The sequence below is a fragment of the Lampris incognitus genome, chromosome 7, assembly GCF_029633865.1.
Source record: "Lampris incognitus isolate fLamInc1 chromosome 7, fLamInc1.hap2, whole genome shotgun sequence".
Taxonomy (NCBI): Eukaryota; Metazoa; Chordata; class Actinopteri; order Lampriformes; family Lampridae; genus Lampris; species Lampris incognitus.
Window position 1 is genome coordinate 67473904 of NC_079217.1, and position 8805 is coordinate 67482708.

An 8805-nucleotide genomic window follows, 5' to 3' on the forward strand; every position below is an offset into this window, starting at 1 on the left:
GCTAATAGCCATACAGTACGGCACCTAGTTTAGCAGGAAAAGTTCAGCTAATAGCCATACAGTACGGCACCTAGTTTAGCAAGGGAAAGTTGGGCTAATAGCCATACAGTACGGCACCTAGTTTAGCAGGGAAAGTTGGGCTAATAGCCATACAGTACGGCACCTAGTTTAGCAGGAAAAGTTGGGCTAATAGCCATACAGTACGGTACCTAGTTTAGCAGGGAAAGTTAGGGTAATAGCCATACAGTACGGCACCTAGTTTAGCAGGAAAAGTTCAGCTAATAGCCATACAGTACGGCAACTAGTTTAGCAGGGAAAGCTCAGCTAATAGCCATACAGTACGGTACCTAGTTTAGCAGGGAAAGTTCAGCTAATAGCCATACAGTACGGCACCTAGCTTAGCAGGGGAAAGTTCAGCTAATAGCCATACAGTACGGCACCTAGTTTAGCAGGAAATATTCAGCTAATAGCCATACAGTACGGCACCTAGTTTAGCAGGAAATATTAAGCTAATAGCCATACAGTACGGCACCTGGTTTAGCAGGACATATTCAGCTAATAGCCATACAGTACGGCACCTAGTTTAGCAGGAAATATTCAGCTAATAGCCATACAGTACGGCACCTAGTTTAGCAGGAAAAGTTGGGCTAATAGCCATACAGTACGGCACCTAGTTTAGCAGGGGAAAGTTGGGCTAATAGCCATACAGTACGGCACCTAGTTTAGCAGGGAAAAGTTCAGCTAATAGCCATACAGTACGGCACCTAGTTTAGCAGGGAAAAGTTCAGCTAATAGCCATACAGTACGGCACCTAGTTTAGCAGGAAAAGTTGGGCTAATAGCCATACAGTACGGCACCTAGTTTAGCAGGAAATATTCAGCTAATAGCCATACAGTACGGCACCTAGTTTAGCAGGAAATATTCAGCTAATAGCCATACAGTACGGCACCTAGTTTAACAGGAAATATTCAGCTAATAGCCATACAGTACGGCACCTAGTTTAGCAGGAAAAGTTCAGCTAATAGCCATACAGTACGGCACCTAGTTTAGCAGGGGAAAGTTGGGCTAATAGCCATACAGTACGGCACCTAGTTTAGCAGGGGAAAGTTGGGCTAATAGCCATACAGTACGGCACCTAGTTTAGCAGGAAATGTTCAGCTAATAGCCATACAGTACGGCACCTAGTTTAGCAGGAAAAGTTCAGCTAATAGCCATACAGTACGGCACCAAGTTTAGCAGGAAATATTCAGCTAATAGCCATACAGTACGGCACCTAGTTTAGCAGGAAAAGTTCAGCTAATAGCCATACAGTACGGCACCTAGTTTAGCAAGGGAAAGTTGGGCTAATAGCCATACAGTACGACACCTAGTTTAGCAGGGAAAGTTGGGCTAATAGCCATACAGTACGGCACCTAGTTTAGCAGGGAAAGTTGGGCTAATAGCCATACAGTACGGTACCTAGTTTAGCAGGGAAAGTTAGGGTAATAGCCATACAGTACGGCACCTAGTTGAGCAGGAAAAGTTCAGCTAATAGCCATACAGTACGGCAACTAGTTTAGCAGGGAAAGCTCAGCTAATAGCCATACAGTACGGTACCTAGTTTAGCAGGGAAAGTTCAGCTAATAGCCATACAGTACGGCACCTAGCTTAGCAGGGGAAAGTTCAGCTAATAGCCATACAGTACGGCACCTAGTTTAGCAGGAAATATTCAGCTAATAGCCATACAGTACGGCACCTAGTTTAGCAGGAAATATTCAGCTAATAGCCATACAGTACGGCACCTAGTTTAGCAGGAAATATTCAGCCAATAGCCATACAGTACGGCACCTAGTTTAGCAGGAAATATTCAGCTAATACCCATACAGTACGGTACCTAGTTTAGCAGGAAATATTCAGCTAATAGCCATACAGTACGGCACCTAGTTTAGCAGGAAAAGTTCGGCTAATAGCCATACAGTACGGCACCTAGTTTAGCAGGGAAAGTTCAACTAATAGCCATACAGTACGGCACCTGGTTTAGCAGGACATATTCAGCTAATAGCCATACAGTACGGCACCTAGTTTAGCAGGGGAAAGTTGGGCTAATAGCCATACAGTACGGCACCTAGTTTAGCAGGGAAAGTTAGTGTAATAGCCATACAGTACGGTACCTAGCTTAGCAGGAAATGTTCAGCTAATAGCCATACAGTACGGCACCTAGCTTAGCAGGGAAAGTTCGGCTAATAGCCATACAGTACGGCACCTAGTTTAGCAGGGAAAGTTCAGGTAATAGCCATACAGTACGGCACCTAGCTTAGCAGGAAAAGTTCAGCTAATAGCCATACAGTACGGCACCTAGCTTAGCAGGGAAAGTTGGGCTAATAGCCATACAGTACGGCACCTAGTTTAGCAGGAAAAGTTCAGCTAATAGCCATACAGTACGGCACCTAGTTTAGCAGGAAATATTCAGCTAATAGCCATACAGTACGGCACCTAGTTTAGCAGGAAATATTCATTTAATAGCCATACAGTACGGCACCTAGTTTAGCAGGAAATATTCAGCTAATAGCCATACAGTACGGCACCTAGTTTAACAGGAAATATTCAGCTAATAGCCATACAGTACGGCACCTAGTTTAGCAGGAAAAGTTGGGCTAATAGCCATACAGTACGGCACCTAGTTTAGCAGGGGAAAGTTGGGCTAATAGCCATACAGTGCGGCACCTAGTTTAGCAGGAAATGTTCAGCTAATAGCCATACAGTACGGCACCTAGTTTAGCAGGAAAAGTTCAGCTAATAGCCATACAGCACGGCACCTAGTTTAGCAGGAAATATTCAGCTAATAGCCATACAGTACGGCACCTAGTTTAGCAGGAAAAGTTCAGCTAATAGCCATACAGTACGGCACCTAGTTTAGCAAGGGAAAGTTGGGCTAATAGCCATACAGTACGGCACCTAGTTTAGCAGGGGAAAGTTGGGCTAATAGCCATACAGTACGGCACCTAGTTTAGCAGGGAAAGTTGGGCTAATAGCCATACAGTACGGCACCTAGTTTAGCGGGGAAAGTTAGGGTAATAGCCATACAGTACGGCACCTAGTTTAGCAGGAAAAGTTCAGCTAATAGCCATACAGTACGGCAACTAGTTTAGCAGGGAAAGCTCAGCTAATAGCCATACAGTACGGTACCTAGTTTAGCAGGGAAAGTTCAGCTAATAGCCATACAGTACGGCACCTAGCTTAGCAGGGGAAAGTTCAGCTAATAGCCATACAGTACGGCACCTAGTTTAGCAGGAAATATTCAGCTAATAGCCATACAGTACGGCACCTAGTTTAGCAGGAAATATTCAGCCAATAGCCATACAGTACGGCACCTAGTTTAGCAGGAAAATTCAGCTAATAGCCATACAGTACGGCACCTAGTTTAGCAGGAAATATTCAGCTAATAGCCATACAGTACGGCACCTAGTTTAGCAGGAAAAGTTCGGCTAATAGCCATACAGTACGGCACCTAGTTTAGCAGGGAAAGTTCAGCTAATAGCCATACAGTACGGCACCTAGTTTAGCAGGAAATATTCAGCTAATAGCCATACAGTACGGCACCTAGTTTAGCAGGAAATATTCAGCTAATAGCCATACAGTATGGCACCTGGTTTAGCAGGACATATTCACCTAATAGCCATACAGTACGGCACCTAGTTTAGCAAGGGAAAGTTGGGCTAATAGCCATACAGTACGGCACCTAGTTTAGCAGGGAAAGTTGGGCTAATAGCCATACAGTACGGCACATAGTTTAGCAGGGGAAAGTTGGGCTAATAGCCATACAGTACGGCACCTAGTTTAGCAGGGAAAAGTTCAGCTAATAGCCATACAGTACGGCACCTAGTTTAGCAGGAAAAGTTCAGCTAATAGCCATACAGTACGGCACCTAGTTTAGCAGGAAAAGTTCAGCTAATAGCCATACAGTACGGCACCTAGTTTAGCAGGAAAAGTTGGGCTAATAGCCATACAGTACGGCACCTAGTTTAGCAGGGGAAAGTTGGGCTAATAGCCATACAGTACGGCACCTAGTTTAGCAGGGGAAAGTTGGGCTAATAGCCATACAGTACGGCACCTAGTTTAGCAGGAAATGTTCAGCTAATAGCCATACAGTACGGCACCTAGTTTAGCAGGAAAAGTTCAGCTAATAGCCATACAGTACGGCACCTAGTTTAGCAGGAAATATTCAGCTAATAGCCATACAGTACGGCACCTAGATTAGCAGGAAAAGTTCAGCTAATAGCCATACAGTACGGCACCTAGTTTAGCAAGGGAAAGTTGGGCTATAGCCATACAGTACGGCACCTAGTTTAGCAGGGAAAGTTGGGCTAATAGCCATACAGTACGGCACCTAGTTTAGCAGGGAAAGTTCAGCTAATAGCCATACAGTACGGTACCTAGTTTAGCAGGGAAAGTTAGGGTAATAGCCATACAGTACGGCACCTAGTTTAGCAGGAAAAGTTCAGCTAATAGCCATACAGTACGGCAAGTAGTTTAGCAGGGAAAGCTCAGCTAATAGCCATACAGTACGGTACCTAGTTTAGCAGGGAAAGTTCAGCTAATAGCCATACAGTACGGCACCTAGCTTAGCAGGGGAAAGTTCAGCTAATAGCCATACAGTACGGCACCTAGTTTAGCAGGAAATATTCAGCTAATAGCCATACAGTACGGCACCTAGTTTAGCAGGAAATATTCAGCTAATAGCCATACAGTACGGCACCTAGTTCAGCAGGGGAAAGCTCAGCTAATAGCCATACAGTACGGCACCTAGTTTAGCAGGAAATGTTCAGCTAATAGCCATACAGTACGGCACCTAGTTTAGCAGGAAATGTTCAGCTAATAGCCATACAGTACGGCACCTAGTTTAGCAGGGAAAGTTCAGCTAATAGCCATACAGTACGGCACCTAGTTTAGCAGGAAATATTCAGCTAATAGCCATACAGTACGGCACCTAGTTTAGCAGGAAAAGTTCAGCTAATAGCCATACAGTACGGCACCTAGTTTAGCAAGGGAAAGTTGGGCTAATAGCCATACAGTACGGCACCTAGTTTAGCAGGGAAAGTTGGGCTAATAGCCATACAGTACGGCACCTAGTTTAGCAGGGAAAGTTGGGCTAATAGCCATACAGTACGGTACCTAGTTTAGCAGGGAAAGTTAGGGTAATAGCCATACAGTACGGCACCTAGTTTAGCAGGAAAAGTTCAGCTAATAGCCATACAGTACGGCAACTAGTTTAGCAGGGAAAGCTCAGCTAATAGCCATACAGTACGGTACCTAGTTTAGCAGGGAAAGTTCAGCTAATAGCCATACAGTACGGCACCTAGCTTAGCAGGGGAAAGTTCAGCTAATAGCCATACAGTACGGCACCTAGTTTAGCAGGAAATATTCAGCTAATAGCCATACAGTACGGCACCTAGTTTAGCAGGAAATATTCAGCTAATAGCCATACAGTACGGCACCTAGTTTAGCAGGAAAAGTTCGGCTAATAGCCATACAGTACGGCACCTAGTTTAGCAGGGAAAGTTCAGCTAATAGCCATACAGTACGGCACCTAGTTTAGCAGGAAATATTCAGCTAATAGCCATACAGTACGGCACCTAGTTTAGCAGGAAATATTCAGCCAATAGCCATACAGTATGGCACCTAGTTTAGCAGGAAATATTCAGCTAATAGCCATACAGTACGGCACCTAGTTTAGCAGGAAATATTCAGCTAATAGCCATACAGTACGGCACCTAGTTTAGCAGGAAAAGTTCGGCTAATAGCCATACAGTACGGCACCTAGTTTAGCAAGGGAAAGTTGGGCTAATAGCCATACAGTACGGCACCTAGTTTAGCAGGGGAAAGTTGGGCTAATAGCCATACAGTACGGCACCTAGTTTAGCAGGGAAAGTTGGGCTAATAGCCATACAGTACGGCACCTAGTTTAGCGGGGAAAGTTAGGGTAATAGCCATACAGTACGGCACCTAGTTTAGCAGGAAAAGTTCAGCTAATAGCCATACAGTACGGCAACTAGTTTAGCAGGGAAAGCTCAGCTAATAGCCATACAGTACGGTACCTAGTTTAGCAGGGAAAGTTCAGCTAATAGCCATACAGTACGGCACCTAGCTTAGCAGGGGAAAGTTCAGCTAATAGCCATACAGTACGGCACCTAGTTTAGCAGGAAATATTCAGCTAATAGCCATACAGTACGGCACCTAGTTTAGCAGGAAATATTCAGCCAATAGCCATACAGTACGGCACCTAGTTTAGCAGGAAAATTCAGCTAATAGCCATACAGTACGGCACCTAGTTTAGCAGGAAATATTCAGCTAATAGCCATACAGTACGGCACCTAGTTTAGCAGGAAAAGTTCGGCTAATAGCCATACAGTACGGCACCTAGTTTAGCAGGGAAAGTTCAGCTAATAGCCATACAGTACGGCACCTAGTTTAGCAGGAAATATTCAGCTAATAGCCATACAGTACGGCACCTAGTTTAGCAGGAAATATTCAGCTAATAGCCATACAGTATGGCACCTGGTTTAGCAGGACATATTCACCTAATAGCCATACAGTACGGCACCTAGTTTAGCAAGGGAAAGTTGGGCTAATAGCCATACAGTACGGCACCTAGTTTAGCAGGGAAAGTTGGGCTAATAGCCATACAGTACGGCACATAGTTTAGCAGGGGAAAGTTGGGCTAATAGCCATACAGTACGGCACCTAGTTTAGCAGGGAAAAGTTCAGCTAATAGCCATACAGTACGGCACCTAGTTTAGCAGGAAAAGTTCAGCTAATAGCCATACAGTACGGCACCTAGTTTAGCAGGAAAAGTTCAGCTAATAGCCATACAGTACGGCACCTAGTTTAGCAGGAAAAGTTGGGCTAATAGCCATACAGTACGGCACCTAGTTTAGCAGGGGAAAGTTGGGCTAATAGCCATACAGTACGGCACCTAGTTTAGCAGGGGAAAGTTGGGCTAATAGCCATACAGTACGGCACCTAGTTTAGCAGGAAATGTTCAGCTAATAGCCATACAGTACGGCACCTAGTTTAGCAGGAAAAGTTCAGCTAATAGCCATACAGTACGGCACCTAGTTTAGCAGGAAATATTCAGCTAATAGCCATACAGTACGGCACCTAGATTAGCAGGAAAAGTTCAGCTAATAGCCATACAGTACGGCACCTAGTTTAGCAAGGGAAAGTTGGGCTATAGCCATACAGTACGGCACCTAGTTTAGCAGGGAAAGTTGGGCTAATAGCCATACAGTACGGCACCTAGTTTAGCAGGGAAAGTTCAGCTAATAGCCATACAGTACGGTACCTAGTTTAGCAGGGAAAGTTAGGGTAATAGCCATACAGTACGGCACCTAGTTTAGCAGGAAAAGTTCAGCTAATAGCCATACAGTACGGCAAGTAGTTTAGCAGGGAAAGCTCAGCTAATAGCCATACAGTACGGTACCTAGTTTAGCAGGGAAAGTTCAGCTAATAGCCATACAGTACGGCACCTAGCTTAGCAGGGGAAAGTTCAGCTAATAGCCATACAGTACGGCACCTAGTTTAGCAGGAAATATTCAGCTAATAGCCATACAGTACGGCACCTAGTTTAGCAGGAAATATTCAGCTAATAGCCATACAGTACGGCACCTAGTTCAGCAGGGGAAAGCTCAGCTAATAGCCATACAGTACGGCACCTAGTTTAGCAGGAAATGTTCAGCTAATAGCCATACAGTACGGCACCTAGTTTAGCAGGAAATGTTCAGCTAATAGCCATACAGTACGGCACCTAGTTTAGCAGGGAAAGTTCAGCTAATAGCCATACAGTACGGCACCTAGTTTAGCAGGAAATATTCAGCTAATAGCCATACAGTACGGCACCTAGTTTAGCAGGAAAAGTTCAGCTAATAGCCATACAGTACGGCACCTAGTTTAGCAAGGGAAAGTTGGGCTAATAGCCATACAGTACGGCACCTAGTTTAGCAGGGAAAGTTGGGCTAATAGCCATACAGTACGGCACCTAGTTTAGCAGGGAAAGTTGGGCTAATAGCCATACAGTACGGTACCTAGTTTAGCAGGGAAAGTTAGGGTAATAGCCATACAGTACGGCACCTAGTTTAGCAGGAAAAGTTCAGCTAATAGCCATACAGTACGGCAACTAGTTTAGCAGGGAAAGCTCAGCTAATAGCCATACAGTACGGTACCTAGTTTAGCAGGGAAAGTTCAGCTAATAGCCATACAGTACGGCACCTAGCTTAGCAGGGGAAAGTTCAGCTAATAGCCATACAGTACGGCACCTAGTTTAGCAGGAAATATTCAGCTAATAGCCATACAGTACGGCACCTAGTTTAGCAGGAAATATTCAGCTAATAGCCATACAGTACGGCACCTAGTTTAGCAGGAAAAGTTCGGCTAATAGCCATACAGTACGGCACCTAGTTTAGCAGGGAAAGTTCAGCTAATAGCCATACAGTACGGCACCTAGTTTAGCAGGAAATATTCAGCTAATAGCCATACAGTACGGCACCTAGTTTAGCAGGAAATATTCAGCCAATAGCCATACAGTATGGCACCTAGTTTAGCAGGAAATATTCAGCTAATAGCCATACAGTACGGCACCTAGTTTAGCAGGAAATATTCAGCTAATAGCCATACAGTACGGCACCTAGTTTAGCAGGAAAAGTTCGGCTAATAGCCATACAGTACGGCACCTAGTTTAGCAGGGAAAGTTCAGCTAATAGCCATACAGTACGGCACCTAGTTTAGCAGGAAATATTCAGCTAATAGCCATACAGTACGGCACCTAGGTTA